Below are 22,564 nucleotides of genomic sequence, written 5' to 3'. Positions count from 1 at the left end.
TCACACACAACAGGTGCACTTGTACTCTTTTCACCTCTGACCCACAAACATTCATAGTCTTCCAGTGAACGTCCAATTATCTTCTGAAATCAGTGATGAATCTTTACCTGCTGAGACTCATTATCTCTGACTGTGACTAGCATGTGCTAGCAGAATACAGCACTCCTTCTTCATTATCTGTCTTTGTCTCTGACCAGCTCTCCTGCTCTCTTTCCTCCTACCAGTCAAAGCAGACATCTTCACCTACTGATCTTGGATCTGCTGCCTGTTCCTGCCTAGTAAAAGAAGGATCCAGCACCTGGTTCTCCAGGCTGAATTAACTCCAGGACGTTGGCCAGCCGTGTCAGTTGAAACCTTATTTGTCCAAATAGAGAAAAAATAAGTCTGATTGTTAATGAAAGATGTCATCATGGCTTTGAAACTGTGGTTGGGGACAAGCCAACAAGAGCACATTCATGGAAGAATAGCAATAAAAACAGGAAGTGTTAGTTAGCAAGCACTCACCAGTCTTTCACTATCATACTTGATTCTAGTGGGAAAAAATGGCTGCAGCTGACTGTGCTGCCTGGTGGTGGATCACTTTTCACCATCCTCACAGGCCTTGATGGAACCAAAAAAGCGAGTTCCTGGAGAAGATCTTCCAGGGGGTCCAGGTTAAAGCGGTGCCCCAGCTGGCACCAGGCGCTGACCCAGGTCCTGCATGTGAGCTACTGTCAGTTCTGTTCTGCCCTGCTCACAACCACAGGCTGGTGTTGAGGCCTGCAGCAACCAGGGCCCCAGTCACCAAGTGTATAAAGGCTGGTCATTGTGGCAGTGGGAGGAGTCAAAATGAAGACAGACCAATGTGAGCAGGACGTGACTGCAAAAGTAAGAAGAACTTGACCATGTTTCCTACAGTACCCAGGAGGCTTGGTAGTTGTTGAAGGAAGCTCCAAAAGCAAAGAGCAGACAGCAGGATATAAAAAGAAAAGATCCAGACACTAAAACTACAAGTAGAAACAAGATGAAATACTAAAAGCTTTGGAAAGATACTCCAAGGTTGTATATACATTATTATATACACTACTATTCTCCATGACTCCTAAAGAGGGAAAGGAAAAATTAGAATGTGGATCAGATCAGCTGATTTCAGTGTTAAGTCCATCCCTCCATCCACTTTCTATTCTTATCCTTTAAGGGTCACGGGGGGGGGGGGGGGGGGGCATCAGTCTCATGCAACCTAAACTAAAATATTAGTCAGATCAAATTCAAATTAAAGCAAGAGTTTCCATATCAAAGTCAGAATTCCTGATGATGTCATCAGGGCTTTGACAGTACCTAGAATTCTGTCTTTGATCTCAGGAGGACATGAAAGAAACACAATTGAGGAAAGTATAAGAGAGCACATTCAGCTTCATTAGAAACACTTGAACTGTTGAACAGTAGAATTTGTTTGAAACAGTTTACAACACTGAGTGACAGGATTGAAGATGGAAGATTTTCTACTTAACATTTAATTCTAACTTAAAACTGGGGATGAACATTCTCAGTAGTTCATATACTAATATACAGAGTAAGTCATGTCATTCCCTTTTGGAAAAAAAAACAAGAAAAAAAAACATGTGAAGCTCCTCCCCCCAGCTCCAGATGGTACAGACAGATATGAGAGTGACAAGGAAGCAAAGAAGTGTTGTGCTCCTCTCCAGTGCTCTTGTGTTGTTGTGTTCTTCTCAGCTCCATCATGAAGACGTGCTGGCAGTGGGCGCTGGTGGAAGTTTGCAGCTCTCACTGGAAAGTCCTGAGGCTCGTCCCATTCTGAAGCAGGCAGTTGCTCCTAGCCAGCCGACACTTTCCCTCTCTTGTGTAGGAGTGAAGAACAAAATCAAAATAAAGAATCATCACTCTTTCATTGGGGGACATTTTTTCTCATTCTAAAAATTCAACAGCTTCTATCATTTCTTTTACAGAATATGTCAGTGATATACTAGGATTTTCTGTTGTGCTGTCAAATTAACTTTTATCGATGCTTCACACTTCAGGTGTGAAAGTTTTTCAGTGGGAAAGACATGAGAATGAGGACAAGGCTGATTGATACTCTAAACTGACTCTAGGTGTGACTGTGAGTGTGAATGGTTGTCTGTCTTTATGTGTTGGCCCTGCAATGGACTGGCGACCCCTCCAGGGTGAACCCACTTCACGCTGAAAGCTGGGGAGACAGGTCCCCCCACCCCACAACCCTTAACAGGATAAGTGGAGGAAAATGAATGGATGAATGAATGGATGGATGGATGGATGGATGGATGATGGATGGATGGATGGATGAATGGATGGATGGATGGATGGATGGATGGATGGATGGAAGGGCTACAGTTCAGTCACTGTGTCTCTTGTTCCCACAGTGATTTGATGCATCCTACCAACACAGCAGGACTCACCAGGAGACAATGGATTGTCAGTCATTTTTCACTGACAGCGCTGGAGCCGGAGCCCACAAGGTCACAACTGGCATTGGTGGACTCCAGGATATGTTTGGACCTACAGAAATGCACAACCTGTTAATGACAACACTTTCATATATTTAGCCCTGCTCACAGATCTCTGATACAATTTTCAAGTCATACAACAGGTTCAATGTTGACCCTTCGACCACCGTTACACTGAAGCAGAGTTCAATGGCAGTGTTGCATATGTTGGGAGGAGCCTGTGGCTCTCGGTTCAGAGGATGATTTGAAGAATTTGTTGTTGCTGAACTGTTTATGCTTCAATTTCTGGACGTTCACTGGTGGAATGTTTGTGGGTCAGAGGTGAAAAGAGTACAAGTGCACCTTTTTTGTGTGATGGGGCACCAACATGCAAGAAGTTGTCAAACATTTCCAGCAAAACAGCATGAAAATTCAAGTTAAGAATTAAAATTATTTAATTCAGCATTTAACTACCAGGCCTCTGGAATAAAACACAAGGAACAACTGACTACCTCACCATTGACTTCACACTGATAACCAGGAGGTAACGTGGTAGTCAGAGCAGCGATGCTCAGGTCTGTGGACTGAACAATGTCCTCTCATTCACACACACACCACTCTTTCATTGGGGGTCCTTTCTCCTTGTTCTGATACAGAAATTCAACAGCTTCTGTCATTTAGTTTACAATAAGTTTACGTACCATAGTTTAAAACTTACATCCAGTTGACCAGATTTTACTTCGCTTCGATTTTCCAAAGTTGCTCTCACCTTCTTTCAAACACCTGGAACGATTTCCTCCAAATCAAAAGAAACTGGTGAAAAAACAACAACAAAAAACTCCTGGAGAATCAAACTCCACCCTCTGCTCCACCTGGACTTGGGACTTCAAATGACCTCCATTAAAAGCCTGCCTGTATCCCCATTCACTGACTGTTGTGCTGTGGGTCTCCTGGACAAACATGGCAGGGATCCTCTAGATCTCCAGCAGTTTAAAAAGAGCAGCTCTTTTAAAATGGGTTCTGGCTCCATTCAGGTTTCGAGAGCTGAGATTAAAATCACACATGAATAAAAGAGGGAACCCAAGAAAACAAGTCAGCGTGAAAGAGGAGCAGATTTTAAAACTCCTCATCATTTCCACCTCCAGGAGTGAAGCCTCCCGGGACCCAAGAGGCTCCAGCTGGCAGAGTTCTCACTCATTTCTCCACCACCTCGCTAACCTGAGCTGTAGCATCTGAGAACAAATCAGTGACCCCCTTCAGTCCAGAGCCAACTCCACAAACTCTGAACCCCACTTTACCCACAGCCAGCCGGCCTTCTCAACACTGCATGACACACGACGACTAAATTGAAGACTGAGGCGTCTCATCAAGAGATCTGTCACGTGCGTCTGCTGTGGAGGGTCAATCTGTCCGTCCACATTCAGATCATTGATGCAGCGACTCTGCTATGATCAAACTACTCAGGATGAAACAGACCAATGTTGACATCAAGTAGCAACTCAGCAGCTGATCAACAGAGTCCTAAGCACCAGTAGAACCTGTTCATCGTCCCTGGGGGATCTTAGAATTCTTTCTTTGATCTCACCTTGATTTCTCAATGATTTTTTTGTACACACAAATTAGGAGTTGATGGGAGTTGTTGCAGATACCAGTGTCCAAAGTCCAGCTTGAACCCAGTTTGTGCACTTATTTGTCAAACTAGCAGAGATTCTTTTCACTGCCAAGCTAAAGTGACTTCTGTCAACAAAGGTAAACATACAAAAGGATATTTCTACTGTCAGTTCAAGATTTTTATCAAACTCCTTTTTCATAGCTTCAACCTTCCTCTTGTGTTAGCTTTCTGTTCCCATCTCTTATGTTAACAGGTCGGTTTTGACCCACATCTTCAATCAGCTGTAAAATAAACTAAAAACAATTTTCTATCATCCAAGTTGTTTCCCATCCCTTGGTCACCTTGTTAGGCTTCCTTATCCATGGAAATATTGATTTGAATATTTTGTTGTGGGCCTCTGGACCTTTTTTAGTCAGTAAACCCTCGATTTCAGTTGAAAAAATTGTCAAATGAACCTCAAGAAAATCATAGAAATAAACAAAAGGTTGTTGTGTTTCCTGACCATTACTGAGGGGTGTTAGAACACATCTCTGACATGGATTGGTTTTATTCATTGTTTCGTTTTAATATTATTAACTATTGTAACATCCATGGTGTTATGGGTCAGTTTCGACCCTCATATATTTACTTCAAGAAAAAGACAAAAAAGTATTTTTTTCAGCAACAGAACTTTAATACAAACACAAAATGAAAAGCAGAACAAGCCAGAACCCAAAATATGGATTTGAAAGGTCAAACAAACAACAACCAGTCAAGCAAATCAAACCAACAGAAACCAACTACTGGTTCAAAACCAGTAAAAAACAAAAACAGAGGAAAAGTCTCTTGGTGCAACAACATGCATGCATGTGTGTGTGTGTGTGTGTGTGTGTGTGTGTGTGTGTGTGTGTGTGTGTGTGTGTGTGTGTGTGTGTGTGTGTGTGTGTTTGCAGTTGAACCACAATCCGTTTGTCCTGCTGTCCTGACTGCTTGGGCAGACCTGACTCCTACTTTCTTCTGGAATCTGGTGGCCTGAGTGGGTCTTGGCTGTGGCTGTTCTGGTTGGTGTTGAGGCAGGGCTGCTGAGGAGGATGCTGGCGTGGTTGCTCTCTGTGTTGCTGATGGCATGGATGGAGTGCTGGGTGAGCTCTGCAGCTGTCTGAGCAAGGCTGCAGCGTCTGGGTCTCGGGGCATCCGTTCCCTTCCCTCAATGTGTGGCTTGACCAGGGAATTTCCCAGCTCCTCCAGAAAAATTCTCCACTTGCTTTTCTTGGTTCCACTCTTGGTGGATGTGGGTCCACAACACCAATGCATTCTATGCAGACACATCAAGGATGCTGCAAAACACAAGAATCCACCCTGAGACTTTCTCTTCAACCGTGTTGAGGTCTTCATGACTGTGATGATGCAGGTTGTCTTTCTTATTTTCTTCTTACAAATATTTATAAATAAATATATATAATAAATGTTATATTTAGAAAATCAGACAGCAAAAAAAACAGAAAATGCCACCATATCATTTACATTTTCTGTCATACATCTGAATGTGTAGACTCTTTTTTTATAAAACCCCTCCACTCCTTAGGGCTGGTGGTACAATGGACAACGCGTCTGACTTCAGTTCAGAAGATTTCAGGTTCAACTCCTGGCTCGGCTGAAAGTGAAAGTGGAGCAACTTGTCCTGCCAATATTCCATTCTGAACAACACCTGTCCTGACTGGCAATCAAAGTAGGCTCCAGTGGTGAATGCTGTCAACAATGTTCCCCAAAGCCACCATCCAGCATTATACAAAGTATGATCAGAGATCCCATTGCAAAGTAAAGTCTTCACATACTCATACATTTCAACACCCATCTAAATAAATTCTGCTTCCATGCACCATTAAAGTACACAATGCATATTCATACACAAATATCCACATATGTACAGTACAGAGAACAAACAAGAACAAGTACAGAGTGAATCCTGGAGAGAAAAGGTGAGGTGCATCAGAAACAAGAGCAGATGTTTGAAAATGCTTGATGATTTGAAGATGAGAAAGGAAGTGAGAGACCGAAGTGAGGAGGAAAGGTTGTTCCAATCTGATGGAGCTTTAAATACAAACGGACAAAGCAGAAGGCCGTCCCCACTGATCCTGGATCTGCTCGACATTCCTGTTTGTTAAAAGGAAGGTTTTCATCACCGCTGTTGCAGGATGTGCTTGCTGATGGAGAATTGTTGGGTGTAGATTCATTGAAGGAGTTTGGTGCTGGACCTGCTCTACTAGTAAAGAGTCATGAGAGAACTTTTGTTGTGATTTGGTTCCATACAAATAAAAATGACTTGACTTGATTTGGTGCCTCATGAGGAGAAAATTTGGGCACAAAAGTTGGACAAGAGTGTTTGTGGAGGGGTGATTTTTTCTTTTTGCAGTGTTGTAAGTCACTGTAACTGCAGCTGAATGATTGAACTTTCTCCAAATGTCCTCAAGATGGTTTCCAAATGATAAAATTGACTTTTGGAAAATATGAATGTGCGATGACCAGTTTCTTTGCTGATTCTAGGCAGACATAGAAACAAATGATCTCTACACTCTAGGTTGCATTGTGAGCTGAAAGGAATTGAAAGTTGTTTCAATTATGAAGGGAAAATCAAGTAGACACATTTGAAAATCAATACTGACCAATGGAGTTGCCTTTGGGACTCCTACATTAAATAATGATGGGTTCTATCCAAGCACCTGAGCACAAATCTACAAAGACTATTATATCAGACATTGAGAGGACAAAGATTGATGTCTGAATGTGTTAGGACCGGCTCAGAGGTGCAGCAAAACCTGGTAGCAGCAAATCACCATTTATTAAAGTAAATAATCAACCATGTGAGGTGTGGAAGTCAGTGTCAGCAGTGGAGGTGAGTGTGTGATGTGATGTCAATGTGTGCTGCATGTTGTTGGTGGAAAACAAGGAAAAACAAAAGGACAACATCACGCCGGCTGAGCGCAGAAGGGAGACAAATGTCTGGGAAGGCGGGGTTAAACAGGCCTAACTGGGAACACTGGCCTGGTGCTCCCAGTCAGCCTGATGACCAGACCTGCAAAGACACAAAAACACCCACCAACAGGAGGTTGAACACACCATGCTGCATAGGACCCAGGCCTGGGGCCGTCACCAGTGTTCCCATAGAAACCACCAGTGTTGTCCAGTATTGGGAACATGAACTGTGTGATAAGACTTTTCCAGACTTCTTGTGGAAAAAGTCAACAACAAAAGTAATTTTAGCCCACCAGATATTTGCTTGGACACTGAGTTCATGTGAAATTTAAATGACAGCTGAGAATCACGCCAGAGGCCTGGATATTCAAAGTCTTCAACTTTTGCTTTTGTTGTTCCATCAAGAAAGCCAATGAGCAGTTAGTTGACAACCAAGAATCAGGTCAAACGGAAAACAACATACGATATGAGGTTTTTCTTGTTTCTTGACGGGCAGCCAAAAATATTTTCAGCATTGGATCATTAAAGTCTGTTTCATTTCTGATGTCGTGTTCAAAAATGATTGCTCACCTAAGAGGATTCTAAAAAGTCAGACTTTCTCAGTGATATTCTCTTCTCAGGCTTTCAAATCTTTTACATTTCCATTTTCCACAAGTGAATAGAAAGTTGTTACTCTCTTTGAATCCAGGATTTAAATCTGTGGTTCATTTCATGAGGCTTGAACCCTGGATTAAAAGCACATCATTAAATGACTTGTAGTGATATTCTCCTGTTAACATTCCAAATTATTCATTGAGATTTTGACATTACGGAAACATTTTTTCCAGATTTTGATGGGCCAGTACAGCAGGAACTGGGGCTCATTCATGTCGTGGTTTAAATTTGAGCCTGGGTTTCTTCCCCTGCAAGATAAATCTGGAAAGCATTTTGTTCAATTCAGAAACGGTTTTGAAGGCAATTTCTCCAGTTGGTCCTGGAACTAGAAAGAGATCTTGTGGTAGGACATTTATTTTTACTCTATCAATCCTGTGACTCAGACTCAGAAAGGAAATGGAGTTCCATCTTCTTCTATCATCTTCAAGGAGTTCTGGCCCCAATCCAGGTGGAGGTTTTCCTCCATGTGTTCTGGAGGTGAGTGATTAAAGGTCAGAACCTGTGTTTTAGAATGGAGAATTAATATCCAGCAGAGCTTCCCAGTGTTTCAAAGAGTTTTATTAATGCAGGTCCTGTGTTAGGGGGCTCACTTCAATATGTTAAAACATCATCAGCGTCCAGCACCACCTTGTGTTCTTCTCCATTTATGTGGACACCTTTAATATTTGTGGTCTCTATCAACCACTGTACGAGGGGCTCGATATAAAGAGCTGGAAGCAGCAGGAACTGGGGGGTCATGTCTCATGGTCTCTCTTATTTTGATATCCCATTTGTGTCCTGTTCTTCCTGTTTTAGTTTGATGTCGAACCTCCCCTCTCATTTTCAGGTTACTTCACTTGCCCTTGTCTTCTGTTTGCCTGAGTCTCTCGGTGCATCCGAATAGACGTCAGGACTCTGACAGGGAACGACCTCAGCAGAGACTCCTCTATTTCGAGGAAAGGAGAGCTGAGAGAACACTTTTTTGACATCATTCAACATCCTCAGGGACGATCGTTTACAAAGTTCGATTCAATATAGGACACATAAAATCACACCACATGAAGCAGGCTAATGAACAATAAATCAAATATAAAAATGCTTTATTTTAAGATCTAGAATATCTTGTGAATATCTGGAGCTTAATTCCAGCAGCAGACCTCCTCAGGTGATGGAATTTATATTTGACATGTTTACCATTAAATGAGACACATTTGCAGTCCATTGAAATCTACTTGTGTTCATGGTGAGTTGATTTCAAAACATGAGCTGACAGAATCTACGTTTAGGGAGGAACCACCATATCCAGGTGTCTGGACCTTTTTGTCGTCAGAGCCATCAAAGTAGCAGACTAAGCTAGTAGACATTAGCATTGAGAAGAAACTGACACCTGGAGCCTACTTTTGGGTCTGGTCAAGTGATAACAAACTAATATGACATCGTTGTCAGACTGACGCCTGCTCAACACTGCCATCCCTAGCCAGACTCTTCTCTTCTGTTGTTCCCAAATGGTGGAACAAACTACCGAGCCCTTTCTACTTTTAAGAGACAATTGAAGACTCAATTGTTCAGAGAGCACTGAGGCACTTAACCTGACTCTTCTCCTCTTTGTCCTGTGGGGTAGAATAAGTCAGAGGGTCCAAGACCCAGCACTTAGTGATTATGTAGCACTAACTGTGTTGTGTGATGTTGTATCTGTCAAAAAAAAGAAAAAAAAAAGGGAGGGGGGGGCGACACTTCTTCTGCCACTAGATGGCGGTAGCTGTGACCAAATCACAACTGAAGCACTTTTGTGCTTCCTGTGGACTTTTCCTTAATTAAGTCTAAATTCTTACTTGTGTTGTACGTCACTTTGGACAAAAGCGTCTGCTAAATGAAATTGTAGAAATGTAGAATTGTAGGTTTGGACCATCTGGGCTTCTTTCCACTTTGATGGTTTTTAAAACATTGAAGGAAAATGTAAAAATCAACATTGCGTTTAAATCATGATTTCTAGTTGAGAGTGTTTGCTCATCTGTTCCAGAAGATTCTTCTAGAGTTGACCCTGAAAGAGTGGAGGGACCTTTTTGATCATCAGGACTGGTTTTTGATGCCCTGATGGTGCATCGGGTCATCATGGTCCTCCACCATCTGCAGGGGTTCCAGGACTGTTATGGTGTTGGTGGGAACTGCAGGGAGAAGCTGAGACCTGGAGAGGAAGTCCTGCACTCCAGCAGACCTCTCAACACCTGCAGCATTTTTTCAGCTCCACCAAACCCAACATTCACTGCCTCCTCATCATCTGGGCATCAAAAGCAGCTCAGACCTGCTGCAGCTCAGAGACCTCAGCCATTTTTAGGATGTCTCCATGATTCTCCTTCACATGATTTTCATTCAGAAACAATAGAATTGTCAAATATCACAACAGTTTTCAGCTTGCTGGTAAACAGTATTTCAACTTCCATTCCACTGTGTAATGGCCGTGACTGATGTGTACTATATGCAGTAGTAATCAAGTACAGCCCTGACTGATACTTTATCTCCAATGCTAGGAAGGATAAGAATGTTGAAATGGACCAACCAGGAATAGAATCTCAAGTCATGTCAACTTTACTGAGCAGCACTCAGTTAATTTCAGGAAACACAAGACATTTTGACCACATGTCAATGAAGTAGTCAGCAAAATAAATATGACACTAAACAGTAGTTGAGGGAGAGCAGAGCTGGAAATAAGACATTACTGGAAGGGGAATAAATCTGAAACATGCAGAACCAGAACACAGCCACAGCTTTCTGTCATTTTCTGTCTCAAATACTTCACAAGTTTCAACTTGGTCCAAAACCTGCTCACCTCTCTGGGTGTCAAGTGTGTCTGCACCGTCTGACCAAACTTCATCAAATGTGTGAGTCTTATTTCCTGCAGATGAACTCTGGGCAGTGTTGATTGCAAGAACTAAAAAAAGTGGAAAAAATAATGGAGTCTTTGCCAGAAGTTCCTTCTGGCTCAGGCCCTAAAAAGTTCTGTCAAGTCACGTTAGAACCAAGCTCTGGACCAAAGTCTGGTGCTTTTTCAATTTTCAGTCAGTGAGTAATGTTCTATTCTTTTATGTAACTCTATCTCACATTGATACAGAGAGTTGTTTTTAATCTTTTAAATCATGTGACCATCATTATAACAGCTGTTGACCTTGTTTGAACTATTTGATGGTGCTAAATATTGCCAGCTTGCTAACATTAACTAGCTAACGTTAGCTAGCTAGCTAATATTATGTTCTAACTTCAGGCCTTAAATTTGGGATTGATTGTGGAAATTGTTCACTTCATATTTGTGAACACAAGGTTTTGTATTGATGATGTCATTGTAACTGCCTTTCTGATTCTTTGCATACATAAAATTAAAATACAAATGTTAGCCTGCTCTTGTTTGTTCCCTCAGCTGCAGGTTTGACCACTGGTAGCTTAGCTAACTGTTAACCAATGAATGTTTAATTGTGTGAGTTTTTCCTTTTAGTTTTCCATGATGGAAGACAACTCAACACAGGTGGTTTCATCACTTTCAGTTGTCTGAAGATTGGAGCACCACGAACCCAGAGGCTGATTCCTGAAACCATCAGTAAAACTCTGCATTCACTTCTTCTGAATGTTAAATGATGATGTTTTGATTTCTTCTTCTAGAATCATCTGAACAAACCCTCCCTCAACACAGTGAAGCAAAACTATTTGGCCTTCATCTGACAGGATGAGTTTCTTTTCCCAGTGATTCCATTGATAAAGTGAAAGCTTTGCAGCTCTCACTGGAAAGTCCTGAGGCTCGTCCCATTCTGAAGCAGGCAGTTGCTCCCAGCCAGCCGACACTTTCCCTCTCTTGTGTAGGAGTGAAGAACAAAATCAAAATAAAGAATCATCACTCTTTCATTGGGGCTCCTTTCTCCTTGTTCTGATACAGAAATTCAACAGCTTCTATCATTTAGTTTCCAGGAAATGTTGATGACACACTGGGATTTTTTGTTCTCCTGCTGTCACTGTCAAGTGCCAGCTTAACATGTGAGAGGTAGCAGGATCCATGCATGTGTTCATGTTTACAGCAGACAAGGAGGAAACCTTGGAGGATTTAAGGGACTTTTAGCAGTGGTTCACACTTCAGGTGTGAAAGCTTCGCAGTATAAAACTTTAAGGGAGCGAGCCAGGAGTTGAACCTAGAATCTTCTGACAGTAGTCAGTCATGCTTTCCATTGCACCACCAGCCCTGTGAAAACCTCTTCATGTTCATGTGTACTTGATTTTATAGAAAATCCAAACGATCTGGTGGCATTTTCAGGGGACACAATGGTGCAGTGGTCAGCACTGTTGCCTCACAGCAGGAAGGTTCCAGATTTGAGCCCCAGCTGTGGAGTCTGCATGTTCTCCCTGTGTCTGTGTGGGTTCTCTCTGGTACTCCAGCTTCCTCCCACAGTCCAAAGACATCAAGAGGAGACGAGGCTCATTGATACTCTAAATTGACTGTAGGTGTGGCTGTGAGTGTGAATGGTTGTCTGTCTCTATGTGTTGGCCCTGTGATGGACTGGTGACTCAACCAGGGTGAACCCCGCCTCTTGTCAGAAGGCTGCTGGGATAGGCTCCACCCCCACACACAAACCTTGACATATAATCAGTGGAGAAAAGGAAATTTATCAAAACTCATGACTGAATTTGTTTTGAGAACTGAACTGGATATAAACTCTGAGAATTCAGAGTAAGGACCAGGAGGGTGGGACACAATAATAGATAGGAGGAAATGTGGAGTCTGGATTCTTTTCTAGAATGTGAAGGCAATGACAGTCCTGCCAAGTGACATCACTGACATGAATGGATGACTTCAGTCACATGACTGGATGACTTCAGTCACATGACTGGATGACTTCAGTCACATGACTGGATGACTTCAGTCATGTGACTGGATGACAGTGTAGATGCCAATGTAGAGGTTGGGGAAATAGTCTCTGAGAATCCAGCTTGAACCAACGCCCTCCTTGTTTTTCAAAAACCCAAACAGCGACCATCAGTCTCCCTCCAATCCTGTACTTGGGTTCAATGTTGCTGTTCCATTTTGCAGCAGTAGGTGTCGCTGTGATACCAGGTTCAGTTCAAGATTCCCAACTCCAATTCATGATGGTGACCTCAGTGGCCACAGTGGCAGGGTAAAATGGCGCTTCAGTGGATCATGTGGATCAACTCATGTTCCCATCTCTGATGTTAACAGGTCAGTTTTGACCCACGTCTTCAATCAGCTGTAAAATAAACTAAAAACAATTTTCGATCATTCAAGTTGTTTCCCATCTCTTGGTTACCTTGTTAGGCTTCCTTATCCATGGAAATATTGATTTGAATATTTTGTTGTGGGCCTCTGGACCTTTTTTAGTCAGTAAACCCTCAATTTCAGTTCAAAAAATGATAAAATGAACCTCAAGAAAATCATAGAAATAAACAAAAGGTTGTTGTGTTTCCTGACCATTACTGAGGGGTGTTAGAACAGTCTTTTAGTTCTGTATTTTAATATTATTAACTTTTGTAACATCCATGGTGTTATGGGTCAGTTTAGACCCACATATATTTACTTCAAGAAAAAGGGAAAAAAGTCTTTTCTTCAGCAACAGAACTTTAATACAAACACAAAATGAAAAGCAGAAAAAGCCAGAACCCAAAATTTTGATTTGCAAGGTCAAACAAACAACAACCAGTCAAGCAAATCAAACCAACAGAAACCAACAACTGGTTCAAAACCAGTAAAAAAAAAAAACAGAGGAAAAGTCTCTGTGTGCAAGAACATGCATGTGTATGTGTGTGTGTGTGTTTAGATGCGTGTGTGTCAAAAACTGACACACTTTTGTACATGAACCAACAGTGGTGGTGTCTGTCAAAGAGGTGGAGCTCTGTCCTTCACCTGCAAGATTTCAGCAGGCAGCTCAGGTCCAGTTTTCTTCACTGTGCCACCATGATAAGTTTCCTCCTGAGAAGTTCTTGTCCAAGGTCATAGCTGGTAAAAGAATTGTCACAGTGATACTGGGACCCTGCAGTCCAGTGGTCACATCCAGGACCACACTGGACATGGCCGTCTTTTTTTGTTTTGTTGTTGTGCAATGTGAGAGAACATGACAGACCATTTTATACCAAAGACAGGCTGTGTGTGTGTGTGTGTGTGTGTGTGTGTGTGTGTGTGTAACCATGTTAAATTCCTTTAAATAAATATGTTTCAACCTGCTATTATTTGTATGCTGTATGATTTCTGAAACCCAAGACTAACGCAGGTGTACATACTGCAACCTAAAGTATGGTAATGAGGAGAATGATGAAAAATCCACAAGGTGATCAGAAAATAATAAATGTATTCAGGAAAACAAAATCATCTCTGAACATGTGTGACTGAAATATGTCAGTGGGACTGGCAGAATCTGGCTTTACCACAAAGTGTCTCATCCAGAGATTCTAAGAACCAGTAGAGCCTGTTCATCGTCCCTGGGTGGGCTCGAACCACCAGCCTCTCGGTTAACAGCCGAGTGCGCTGACCGATTGCGCCACAGAGACTCTGAGACACCTGCTTTTCATGAAGAGTTTTCAGGCTAAATTCAGTGTGTGAGGTCCACACTGCACATTTGAGGGAACATGAAGGGCAGATGAGAGTCTGACTGTCATGGTGAAAGCCTTCAGCACTAGAACTGAAACAGCCCCCACCATCTTAACCCCTCCAGACATCATCGTCCAGCCTCCAACCAGAGGTCCATCAGTTATCATGGGAGCCACATGTGGAGTCTGGATTCTTTTCTAGAATGAGACGGCAATGACAGTCCTGCCAAGTGACATCACTGACATGAATGGATGACTTCAGTCACGTGACTGGATGACTTCAGTCACGTGACTGAAGTGCTGTGGTTCTTCTGATGAAGGGCGGCATGATGTTTGCTGTCTCAGGCTCCACCAAATGTCCTCTTTAGGACGCCACAATGTGTCCTCTTCAGTGCTCCATCTTCCCTGCATCAGAGACACAAGGGTTTCTCCTGGTGCCGACCCTATCATCCTTCTACCGAATGGTGCGGCGATGGATCCTCAGAGGACGCTGGGATCCTTCTTCTCATCAGTGCCACAGTTTTTCATGGAGGGAACAACAGGAGCTTTTTAGTCATGTTTTGCTCGGTGTTTCCTGCACAGAGCATCAGGATCTGTGACGCCATCTTGTTGTGTGATAGTGGATTCATTTATCTGCTATTTCAACACATTCAAGTTCATTATCCCTACATGTCAAAATACATTTGGTGTGGAGTTTTACTTTCTGGCCTCAATCATAATGTGTGCATTTATTCTTCATTAACATTTCTCAGCTTTGAAAGTTTATGATATTTTTTCTTCCTCTGTTTTCTATTCCATTGTTGTTGATGATTCTATTGCAGGTTTGAGTTCCCTGTTGACTGAAGCAGAAACAGGAACAAAAAGCTGGAGGTGGTCAGAGCTCCAAGTTGGGACGCTGATATTAAAGTAGGAGATGAACACATCCAGGTTAGCCATCACTCTCAGAACCTGCTACTTTACCTCTTCAGAATGTAGCAGCATAGCATAGCTTCATCTCACCGGTTAGTGGCCCACTTTGATGTCTGGGATATGAGGTTAAAGGTTCTTTACAGCTCTGAATGAAGGGTTTATAAAGTGTTAACAATGCCATGAATAACACAAGCATTCAGTAATCCTTGATAAAAGGAGACTCACCATCAAGTTGGACCAGTTGAACAAAAGGACTTCTCCACGATCACATTTATCCTCACTGGTCCATACTTGGGGACCTCTGTACTAAATGGAGAGTTGAAGAAATGGGCTTGTTGTGGCCCTGCGGTCCACAGACCTCCTGTACAGTCACCAAGCGCTGGCAGACACAATCGTAATGGAACCAATTATTTTAAAATGACAGTAACAAGTAAGAAATAAGGCATTACAGCTTTGAAGGAACTTGTCCAGCACTGGTTTGTGAGTGGGTGTTGTCCTGTATTGGCAGGAAAAACTCCTTGAAATGTCATGCAAGTTTTTCTTCAAAAGAAATGTGTAAAACATTCAGTAACATCCAGGACCAAAGACAAGAGAGGGCAACGCTCCAGGAGTCTTTGATCTCTGAATTCTGTGCATTGATCTCTGAATTCTGTGCATTGATCTCCTGCTTCAGTCTTTGATCTCTGACTGATTCTAAACTAATCAAAGGATCACATCAGCATGTTGGTCCAGTCTACAGATGGTGATTTTACCAAGTGCACTGCAGCAGTCCTTGTTGCTGTCTGCTGTTGTGTCACAGCAAAGTAGGGAAACAGCCTGACGGTCCTCAGGAGGAAATTCAACAACCTCCAAAGATGGAGGTGAACCTAGACCTGCTCATGTTTGCTGTCCTTGATGAATTTGGGCGGTACTCTGGTGCAGGGGTGAGCTCATTGAGATGATCTGGGAGCAGTCCTGATGTCAAATGGACAAAATGTTTTTTAAATCTCTAATGACTTGTTTGAACTGAACCTACCGGAACCTGTGGTGCCTGATGAGGAGACAATTTGGGTACAAAGTTGAAGAGGAGGGTTTTTGGAGGGGAGATGATTTTTTTTCCATTGTTGTAAATCAAAATAACTCCAACTACATGATAGAATTTTCTCAAAACGTCCTGACTAAGATGGATTCCAAACCAAATCATCTGTCACAAGGGAAAGTCTGCATGTAAACACACACATACACACACACACACACTCTGGAACAGCAGTTTAACGTTGTTAGCAGGACTCCAACCTGCGCGGGGAGACCCCAATGGGTTTCTAGTCCATCACCTTAACCACTCCGCCACAACAACTACACTCCCGTGCACATTAGTAGAGGATAGTAGTAGATTTTTTTAATCTTCTCACAAACACAAACTATTTCACACTTACTCTTTTATAATTTAGTGACAAAATTTGTTTTGCTTTATTTTTTTGAACTGGAGCTTCCTGACAAAGTCAAAAAGCAATAAACAAATTCATGTACTTCTTTGATGCATTTAAAACCTCCAAAGAGGTCACACAGGAGGAAGGTTGAATCATGTGACCATCATTATAACAGCTGGTGACCTTGTTTGAACTATTTGATGGTGCTAAATATTGACAGCTTGCTAACATTAACTAGCTAACGTTGCTAGCTAGCTAATATTATTTTCCAATTTCAGGCCTAAATTTGGGATTGATTGTTAAAATTGTTCACCACACCTTTGTCAGCACCAGGTTTAGTCTTGATGATGTCATTGTAACTGCCTTTCTGATTCTAAAATATAAATGCATCCAAGAATAAAAATGTAAAACTGCTCCTCCATGGAAATATCATATTTAATATATTGCAATATTCTTTTCCAGTATACTACACTATATTTTTGTTTTATCAGAGAGACTTTAATGTCTGTCTTTGGTTTCTAAACTCTGACTCTCCTGTTATTGGTGCTGACTGATTTCTACCACCTGACAGACTGGGAAGGCTCATATTTGTGATGGATCCATAAATATAGGAAGGTCTTGTTTCAATGAATTGGTGTGAGATAACTTGTTATTTTGTTTGTGGTTGTCATGGTGACTCGTTGTGTCGGGGCTCCATTGACGATGGCATTTTGTCGTGGTTGTGCACGTGTGCAACTCAAGGTGAACGTACTCACAGTTGATTGAAGCAACTCAGATCAGCTGTTCTGGAACCAGATACTCAGAGTTTCCCATCTCAGAGTGTCAACTCAGGAGTGATTGAGGAGAAGAGTTTCAGAACAGCCACAGTTGGGGGACTTCCATCCAGCCATCCATTTTCTTTACCTGTAAGGGAGTTCAGGGATCTGGAGCTGCTTCGTTCAGGTGGATCCAGAACACAAGATGGGTGTCAGTCAGGACACCAGAAGGAGAGCAGCATCTGGAAGGGGAAGATGCTTTAATCTGACACCGTTGTGTCAACAGTTCTGAAATAAGAACAAAAATAAACAGTATTATTTCCACCTCATACTCCTGCATATATTCAAGTGAACAGGGAACACCAATTCATGCACAACTTCTCCTGTGTGTTCATCCACAGTTACTAAATAACAACCAAACCAAAAAAAGGGGGGTTTGCCAGCGTGGCCTGCTGAGGTAGAAAGGAGCTGTACAAATTGAGTCCTTTTACCATTTCTTTCCTGGCTGCTTCTGGCAGCGCTGTCGTCACTTCCTGTGACCGTGGGAGGAAAGGGGTCCCCCTTCAGAATAAGTTTAATATCATTATGTTACGTCCTCTTCAACATGCCTTTAGCAGACCAACTCCCTGAATAGCACAGTGAGGTAGTGTGGCCGAGCGGTTTAAGGTGCTGGATGAAGACTCCAGTCTCTGAGGAGACACAACTTCTTGCATGTTGGTGCCCCATCACACACAACAGGTGCACTTGTACTCTTTTCACCTCTGACCCACAAACATTCCACCAGTGAACGTCCAGAAATTGAAGCATAAACAGTTCAGCAACAATGAATTCTTCAAATCCTCCTCTGAAATAAGAGATGAATCTTTACCTGCTGAGGCCTGCTTCAGAGAAAATTGTGAAACCTTCAACACTCACATTCCTGTTCTTGTCACAATCCTGCTCTCCTCAATCAAGGCCTGTTCAATGAATGGTAGAGCAGAGTGGAGCAGAGGAAGCATGCTGGGCCCAGAACCCAGAGGTTGATGGATCAAAACCATTCTCTGCTGAAAGAAAGGAGCAAAATAAACCTGATTGTTTTGAAATGTGAGTCTGTTAAAAAGAGGTAGAAATGGTGATGTAGTCAGTTGTCCCTTTTGTTTTATTACAGAGACCTCATTGTTAATGAAATAATTTTAATTCTTTACTTGAAGTTTCATGCTGTTTCGACTGAAAAAGGCGAGTTCCTGGAGAAGATCTTCCAGGGCGTCCAGGTTAAAGCGGTGCCCCAGCTGGCACCAGGATCTGACCCAGGTCCTGCATGTGAGATACTGTCAGTTCTGTTCTGCCCTGCTCACAACCACAGGCTGGTGTTGAGGCCTGCAGCAACCAGGGCCCCAGTCACCAAGTGTATAAAGGCTGGTCATTGTGGCAGTGGGAGGAGTCAAAATGAAGACAGACCAATGTGAGCAGGACGTGACTGCAAAAGTAAGAAGAACTTGACCATGTTTCCTACAGTACCCAGGAGGCTTGGTAGTTGTTGAAGGAAGCTCCAAAAGCAAAGAGCAGACAGCAGGATATAAAAAGAAAAGATCCAGGCACTAAAACTACAAGTAGAAACAAGATGAAATACGAAAAGCTTTGGAAAGATACTCCAAGGTTGTATATACATTATTATATACACTACTATTCTAATTGACTCCTAAAGAGGGAAAGGAAGAATTAGAATGTGGATCATATCAGCTGATTTTAGTGTTAAGTCCATCCCTCCATCCTCTTTCTATTCTTATCCTTTAAGGGTCACGAGGGGGGGGGGGGGGTTCCAGGTGAAATTGGGCAAGAGGCAGGGTTCACCCTGGACAGGTCACCAGTCCATCAGGAGAAATGAGGTGGTCAGTATCATGCAACCTAAACTAAAACATTAGTCAGATCAAATTCAGGTTAAAGCAAGAGTCTCCAGATCAAAGTCAGAATTCCTGATGATGTCATCAGGGCTTTGACAGTACCTAGAATTCTGTCTTTGATCTCAGGTGGACATGAAAGAAACACAATTGAGGAAAGTATAAGAGAGCACATTCAGCTTCATTAGAAACTCTTGAACTGTTGAACAGTAGAATTTGTTTGAAACAGTTTACAACACTTAGTGACAGGATTGAAGAGGGAAGATTTTTCTACTTTAAATTTAATTCTAACTTCCAAGTCAAGTCAAGTCAATTTTATTTATAAAGTGCCAAATCACAACAGAAGTTATCTCATGACACTTTACAAGTTTATCTCATGAGATCGGTACCCTGGAAGGTATCACCTTGATGCTTGATGTTCCTGCCTGTTAAAAGGTTTTGTCACCACTGTTGCAGGATGTGCTTGCTGATGGAGAATTGTTGGGTGTAGATTCATTGAAGGAGTTTGGTACTGGACCTGCTCTACCTGTAAAGTGTCATGAGATAACTTTTGTTGTGATTTGGCGCAATACAAATAAAATTAACTTGACCAGTGTTATTTGTGGTCTTTTGTTAATTTCATGCCACATGAAATTCTTATTGGTCACTTTTCTTGCAACAGTCTCACAGTGGCAAGACAAGAACACTTCTACTTTTAATGATGACAGTTCGTTCAACACTAAACTTCATCCAGTACCATGTTGTCAAACACTGGAACATCCACAGCGCCTGAACAGGGACTTGAACCCTGGACCCTCAGATTAAAAGTCTGATGCTCTACCGTCTGAGCTACTCAGGCTCTTTCGAAAGCATTTAGACAGGAAAAGAAACACCTGTGAAGGTCAAACTGCTGCTTTCTTGACTTCTTCAATCCTCCATGTTAAAGTCCAACATGCTCTTGATTGGCTCTGATTCTCTGTGGCAAAATCCAACAAGAGGCTCCAAAAATGTCTTGAATGTCATAAGAATACACAGGACAAGATGGTAGTTTCCTTCATGTCTGCAGTTCCTCCACTGGAAAGTTAAGTCAATGCTGTTCCTCTGCTGAAACCTGGGATCGGACCAGGGACCTTTAGATCTTCAGTCTAACGCTCTCCCAACTGAGCTGTTTCAGCTCTGAGTGAGGGCCCTGCTTCTCTCATTTTATAATCTCTTCCACTCTCACTAGAACTTGGAGAGGATTTGAGCTTCTGAAGTCATGACACATTGAACAGTTCTAAAGGACCATTTTTGATGAATGTCTGAATCACACAAGCCTTTTTTGTTTGTCTTCTTCCCAGTTGCCTCAACATTGTGTGAGCCAATAATTCCACATCTGTACCAGACACACCTCTGGTTGGTGGGTTTTCTGGATCTTTCTGTTCTAACAGTGTCTTTTATCTTAAATATGCCACTTTCACATGAAAACATCAATAACAGGACAATATCAATACTATTATTGCTGCTGTTGCTGTTGCTGTTGTTGGTTGTCTGTCTGTCTTCCATCCCCCTGTCCCTCTGTCTTTCTCTCTGCTTGTCTTTCACCCTCATCTTGTTCCCCATCTTTTTGTCATTCTCTCCCTCCTTTCTCTCTGTCTTTTGTCTTTTCTTCTCTATATTTGTCTTCTGCTGCTCCAGGATCAGTTTCTATCACTCAGTGGTCCAGAACCATTCTGAAGCCTGATCATGAATGTGAGCAAAGCTCTTGGAACAGGCCTGCTGCCACCACAACTAAGATCCTGCAGGTCACTAGAAACTCCAATGTCCAGCTTACAAGTGGACTTTCCTCTGATCAATGGTGGTGCTGAGTTTAGCAAAAATCTCCAACAAGAAGATGAAGCTCAACATCTATACTGGCTTTACTGGGAGATCAGGAGGACAAAGCAGATCTTCACCCTCCACCTCAGATGGTTTCTACTCACAGAGATGAGGGACCAGTTCAAACCAGCTACCTGGAGCTCTCTTAAGCCATTGTCCCCCCCCCCCCCACACACACACACACACACACACACAGCCTGTCTTTGGTATAAAATGGTCTGTCACGTTCTCTCACGTTGGAAGATTTCTCTGACTCCATTGTGAATAAAGAGATTCTTCATCTGACACCTGAGTCTTGATCCACTGATTCCTCTGATCCACCTCTTTCTGCTCCAGCAAGACTGACATGGATCAGGTGGGTCCATGTCATCCAATCAGTAGGTTTCTCTTCTCAATTAATTTTCTTCATCCCAGTTTAGATTGATTCTTCTCAGCCTCATGAAGGAGCATCTGATCAGATGTTTGACTGCTTGTTAGTTGTAATTCCATAGATTTTAATCTCAGGTGTTATAGAATTAATAAGAACATCTTAAAGACCTTTGTCCAACACTTGAAACTCACCTGTCTGTGGAGGCCCAACTGGCCTTTGGTAGTGAGGTGGTGGATGCATGTGTATGAAATGAGGCTTGTGTTGCTGTGAGGAGCCACTAGAGGGAGACACGTCGTTCCTCCCAGCTGACAATGAGGCTTCACAGCTGCATTTGAAGCTGTCCTTTATTAGTCACAACTGTCTTGAGCTCAGGAGCCAAACTCACCAAAAACATATGCAAGTGGCTTTGGACAAAAGCGTCTGCTCAATGAAATTGTAGGATTGTAGAATTCTATAAATGTAGAATATAATTGTAGAAATGCTCTCTATCACCACCCCCAACGTCTGTGCCAGGGTCTCTGGCCAGTGGTCAATGGCTCCTATCACCTGCCCAGGATGGATCAAGCTTGCTTGTCTTTGTAATTCTGCACTTATTAGAGACCTGGAAACAAAGGAATGCTGAAAAAGAGAAAATAGGACCTCACACAAATGGGCTTGTGACAGAAATTAAGATAATTTTGTGAATATCCATCCTCTACAAATGTGTGTCAATGTGGTTGTGGCTGAGTGGTGAAGGCGATGGACTAGAAATCCATTAGGGTCTCCCTGCTCAGGTTGGAGTCCTGCCAACAATGTTAAGCTGTTGATGTTCTATGTCAGGGTGAACGTCATACCTGTGCCTGATTCAGTGTGGTGGCTCATACCTGAATTTATCCAAACCAGCTAACTTCTTAACGCCAATCTACACAGTTTCAATCATCCAAACTGCAGTAAGAAATTTTCAATTCTCTCATCCACCAACAATCCTCATCAATAAAATCTGGAAGATGGAACCGCAGAAAGTCTGCGGGAGAACGTAGACGAGTGCTGCCACTGACCCATCATGGGGAAGACCGGTAACGCGGCCACCCCACTTCCCAAAAGAAGCCGACCGTCCAGCGCACCCTGATCACCCAATAAGGACCTCGGGGACATCCTGGACTCAATTGAAAGGGAAACTAACAAGTTTCCATGCTGGACTCTCTCGTGGAAATC

The 22,564-nt window shown here is 42.5% G+C and overlaps 2 non-coding genes across 2 annotated transcripts; both read right to left on the bottom strand.

Annotated features, from left to right (window-relative positions):
• Positions 1-14,101: 14,101 nt before the first annotated feature.
• On the bottom strand, positions 14,102-14,175 carry trnan-guu (transfer RNA asparagine (anticodon GUU)). The gene has a single exon. It is a non-coding gene; the product is annotated as a tRNA-Asn (tRNA).
• A 5,754-nt stretch (positions 14,176-19,929) lies between these two features.
• On the bottom strand, positions 19,930-20,002 carry trnak-uuu (transfer RNA lysine (anticodon UUU)). The gene has a single exon. It is a non-coding gene; the product is annotated as a tRNA-Lys (tRNA).
• Between the last annotated feature and the right edge of the window lie 2,562 nt (positions 20,003-22,564).

This window comes from Aulostomus chinensis, chromosome 4 (genome assembly GCF_037954235.1).
Source record: "Aulostomus chinensis isolate RoL2024-O1b breed Wild chromosome 4, RoL_Achi_v1.0, whole genome shotgun sequence".
Taxonomy (NCBI): domain Eukaryota; kingdom Metazoa; phylum Chordata; class Actinopteri; order Syngnathiformes; family Aulostomidae; genus Aulostomus; species Aulostomus chinensis.
The sequence above is the reverse complement of the archived record's forward strand: the minus strand, read 5'-3'. Positions and strand labels throughout refer to the sequence as shown.